Below are 5,396 nucleotides of genomic sequence, written 5' to 3'. Positions count from 1 at the left end.
GAGAAAAAGGAAACCTGGTGCACCGTTGGTGGGAATGCAAACTGGTGTAGCCATTGCAGAAAGCGTTATGGAGATTCCTCAGAAAGTTAGAAAATGGAACTACCACCCCCGCCCAAAGAAGAAGAAGAAGAAGAAGAAGAAGAAGAAGAAGAAGAAGAAGAAGAAGAAGAAGGAGAAAAGAGAAAAAGAAAATGGACCTGCCTTAAAATCCAGTAATCGTGCTAATGTGTATTTACCCAAAAAATATAAAAACTAACTTGGAGGGTACATGCACCTCTATGTGTATTGCAGCATTATTTATAATAGCCAGATTATGGAAACAACTTGAGTGTCCAACAGTAGATGAGTGGATAAAGACGAAGTGCTGCATATACACAAGGAATAGTATTCAGCCATAAAAAAAGAATGAAATCCTGCCATTTGCAATGACATGGATGGAGCTGGAGAGTATAATGCTAAGCAAAATCAGTCAGTCAGAGAAAGACAAACACCATATGATTTCACTTATATGTGGAATTTAAGAGACAGAGCGATGGAGCAAAGGAAAAGAAATATAGAAGGAGGCAAAACAAGAAAGAGCCTCTTAGCTATAGGGAATGAACTACTGGTTACCAGAGGGGAGGCAGGAGGAGGTGGAAGGGTGAAATAGGTGATGGGGACTGAGGAGGACACTTAGGATGAGCACCAGGTAGTGTATGGAATTGTCGAATCACTACATTGTACACCTGAAACTAATATATGTATGTAATATAAATAATATAATAACAATATGTATATTATTAATATGTATAATATAATACAAATAATATAATGTAATATAAATAATATATATACTATATAAATATATATAAATATGTTAACTATACTGGAATTTAAAATTTTTAAAAATCAATATTCATAGAAATAGAATCACAGTTCAGGAATTTACTCTTTCTTTTTTTTCTACAGAAAGAATGATACAAACGCACTAGCTTTCACTTTGTCTTATGCTTTGGAACCTAGAATATTGCTTTGGTTTGAAAATCATTATAACCCTTCCTAATAAAACTGGACTGGGTCACACTGCTAGTTAGTGACAGTGAAACCTGGATCGAGGTCTCCTACCTCAAAGTTGAATGCTCTGTAAGCAAAATACCTGTAACTGCCGTCAGACTTAGATAGAAGGAGTACGAATAATTGCATTCGTCGAAGTAAGACAGATAAGGATTAGAAAACATTGTATAGATATTGCATGTATATTTCCTTTTAACTCACTTCATCAAATAATTTTCTTTCCCAGGAATGCTCTAGTAGGCGCAGCCGTTGTGTATGAACTGGGGAGACCTCTACGTGGTACCTCTGACCTTTTACATATGGCACCAGCTGACCTTGGGTTACTCTTCCGGCATTCGCCTCGATCAGAGATTGATAAACTATTTCTGTAAAAGGCCCAAAAATAAATATTCTGGGTGTTGCAAGACATGGGTGTCTACGGCAGCTCCTCGAGTTTGCCATGTAGCAGGAAAGCAGCACAGCGTCGTAGGCCATGTGCGTGTGGCTGCGTTCCAGCACAGCTTTATTTACAAAGCAGGCAGCAAGATGGATTTGGCCTGAGAGGCAGTTGGCCAACCCCTAGTCTAACTCATGAATTTGATAAAACCCTGGAGTCTCTGAGGTACTTGCTGTGGGCCCAGGCATGAAGACACACAAGACAAAGTCCTACCTTCTCTTGCCGACCACGCCACTGGGCAGGGCCCCTGGAGCTCAGAGAGCATGAAAGACCCACACGACACCCCAGTCCTCTGGGGACAGTAGTGCCACTCAAGCAGGCGAGTCCTCTCAAGTGGAAGCTGACTGGCTGGAAGTGGGAAGTGTTCATTTTTTAAGTCGAAAAAGAGAAGAAGGAGGGTACTTCTTACTGGAATTAACTATCCCCCCCCTTTTTTTTAATTGGAGATCAATTTGCCAACATATATAGCAGATCACCCAGTGCTCATCCCGTCAAGTGCCCCCCCAGTGCCCGTCACCCAGTCACCCCCACCCCTGCCCGCCTCCCCTTCCACCACCCCTGTTCGTTTCCCAGAGTTAGGAGTCTCTCATTTTGCTCCATCACTGCACGTTAGTAGCTCCAGCCATGGAGTCACCGTCTTTGCACGTTGATCCTACAACACTCAGCTGTGGCTTCCAGTTGGGCGTGCTCTGGGTGGCCTCACGTTCCCGTCGGGAGCCCTACTCATTAGCCTACTGGGTGAGGGAATCAGGGAACCCGGTGCTTCTGCTTTCACTCGCTTTCACAGAGTTCACACATAGCAAAACTACAACGAGAACAAACGTTTAAAAACAAGTGCAGACTATAAATGGAGGATCCTCCATCACAGGCCCTCAGACATTCAGTGACTGCGGCCGGGACGGGGACATCAAGGTGGGTAAGCGAGTTTTCTCACTTGGGGTATAAAACTGATGCTATTTTATAGAGCACTCGTTTGTCATTAAGGAAACAGCTATTTACAGAAATGATTAATGATAAAAGTGAAGCCATCATAGGGAATTTAGCATGTTTCCAACAACCAATCCCAGCATAAGGGCATTTTCTCAAACAAAGACTATTTCGCTAAGAATGTCCTTGCAACAGTGTTCATCTGGCCTTCAAATTTCAGTTCAAGTTTTTCCCTAATGTAGGAAATGTCCTATATGCTGATTTGGAAGGAAATTTCACCCAAAGTTCCTGACCCATGAATTGAATCTTAAAAATGCACTTTTTAAGTAAATTTTCCTTAAGGCAGTCTGTGCTGAAATTTCTTTTGCAGGGTTCTTTCAGCAGCATAAATGGGACCTATGTAGACTTGGGAATATCGATCACAAATGGCCTAGAATTTTTTATCCCATTGTCCAGTCAAGCATCCTCTAAGAGGATGTGAACACAGCGGCAAGCTGGTTTCAGGCCACTGCCCCACCCCCACCTCCCAGCCCCCCAGTGACCCCCTCCCCCCCAAGCCAACAGACTCCCTGCTCACTCACAGCCAGGAAGGATCAACCTTGTCACACAGGGAGCTCCGTGCACAGTGAGGGCAAATGTTTTCATCTCCCACACACCTTACAGCTGCCCTTGGTTCTGCATCCAGGTCCTCAGAGCGTCGCTGGCAGGGATGCAGGTGTGGTAGGCATAGAGCAAAGACAGATGTGAAGGAACATGCTGGGGAGCAAAGCAGACTCCAGCCACTTCAGTTCCTTGCCCTCCAGTTACTATGTTTCCTGCAGGACTGTATAACAAGCCACCCAGACACTCATGTGGCCACGGAAAAAGCAAGAGGGGACACACTGGGGTCAGAGGAAGCCTGCAAAGAACGACTCAAGCTACTACAAACAGGCAGCTGCTGCCTGTACCCCAACTTGGAAGTTACCCTGGGTTCTACTGTGAGAGGGACAGACTCCAGGTCAAATGTAAAGAATGGCAGGGGCACTTGGTGGCTTGGTCACTCAAGACTTTGAATCTTGGTTTGGGCTCAGGTCATGATTTTAGGGTGAGTTGTGAGATGAAGCCCTGTTTTGGGCTTGTGCTGAGCATGGAGCCTGCCTAAGATTCTTTCTTTCTCCTTCTCCCTCTGCCCCTCCCCACCATGCACATGTGTTCTCTCTCTCTCTCTCTCTCTCTCTCTCTCTCAAAATAAAAAAAAAAGAAAGCAAAGGAAAGGGAAGGAAAAAGGAAAAAAGTCACTGGGTTGAGCTGGTGGATGCAGAAAGCAGTGTTGAGAGGGATAGACTTTGTGTGAGGTCTTTAAAATGTTTTTCCTCTATGTCAGCCTGAACAATTTCTTATTCTAGAGTTGTCTATAACAGAGATATGCATTTTTTCCCTATAAAAAGGAAAAGAGTAAATAGTTTTGGCTTTGTGGCTCATAAAGTGCTGTCACAATTACTCAGCTCTGCCTACCAGAGTAACAGCCATCGCTACAGATAATGTGTAAACCAATGGGCATAGCTGTTTGCCCGGAAGAACTGAAGAACTTTATTTATAAAAACAGGCAGTGGACAGATGAACAGAAAAACAAAATATGGCATATGCATAGATGGAATATTATTCGGCCTTAAAAAAGAAGGAAATTCTGATGCATGCTACAACATGGAAGAACCTTGAAGACATTATGCTGAGTGAAATAAGCCAGGCACAAAGGACAAATACTATATAATTCCATTTATATGAGGTCCCCAGAGTAGTCAAATTCAGATACAGAAAATAAAATGGGAGTTGCCAAGGGCTGCAAGGAGGGGGAATGGGGAGTTATTATTTAATGGGTACAGAGTTTCAGTTTTTCAACATAAAGAGTTCTGGATCCTCAACTCTATGGTCAACTAATCTTCAACAAAGCAGAAAGACTCTCCACTGGAAAAAGGACAGTCTCTTCAATAAATGGTGCTGGGAAAATTGGACAGTCACATGCAGAAGAATGAAACTAGACCATTGTCTTAGACCAGACACAAAGATAAACTCAAAATGGATGAAAGATCTAAATGTGAGACAGGAATCCATCAAAATCCTAGAGGGGGGATCCCTGGGTGGCTCAGGGGTTTAGCATCTGCCTTCGGCCAGGGCATGATCCTGCAGACCCGGGATCGAGTCCTACGTCGGGCTCCCTGCATGGAGCCTGCTTCTCCCTCTGCCTGTGTCTCTGCCTCTCTCTCTCTCTCTCTCTCTCTCTCTGTGTGTGTGTGTGTGTGTGTGTCTCATGAATAAATAAATAAAATCTTAAAAAAAAATCCTAGAGGAGAGCACAGGCAGTAACCTCTTTGACCTTGGCTGCAGGAACTTCTCGCTAAGATACATCTCAAAGGCAAGGGAAGAAAAGGCAAAAATGAACTATTGAGACTTTATTAGGATAAAAGCTTTTGCAGAGCAAAAGAATCAACAAAACTAAGAGGCAATCTTCAGAATGAAAGAGGATATTCACAAACATCTTATCAGATAAAGGACTAGTATCCAAAATCTACAAAGAACTTATCAAAATCAACACCCAAAACCCAAATAATCCAGTCAAGAAATGGACAGAAGACATGAACAGACATTTCTCCAAAGAGAACATACACATGGCCAACAGACACCTGAAAAAAAGCTCCACATCACTCAGCATCAGGGAAACACAAATCAAAACCACCATGAGATCCCACCTCATGCCTGTCAGAATGGCTAAAATTAACCAGTCAGGAAATACCAAATGTTGGAGAGGATGTGGAGCAAAGGGAACCCTCTCGCACTGTTGGTGGGAATGTGAACTGGGGCAGCCACTCTGGAAAACTGTGTGGAGGTTCCTCAAAGACTCAAAAATAGAGCTGCCCTATGGCCCAGCAATTGCACTGCTAGATATTTGTTCAAAGGACACAAACAGTGATTTGAAGAGGCACCTGCACCTCAATATTTATTG

The sequence above is a fragment of the Canis lupus genome, chromosome 35 (assembly GCF_011100685.1).
Source record: "Canis lupus familiaris isolate Mischka breed German Shepherd chromosome 35, alternate assembly UU_Cfam_GSD_1.0, whole genome shotgun sequence".
In the NCBI taxonomy this organism is placed as follows: domain Eukaryota; kingdom Metazoa; phylum Chordata; class Mammalia; order Carnivora; family Canidae; genus Canis; species Canis lupus.
Note: the sequence above shows the minus strand (reverse complement) of the source record.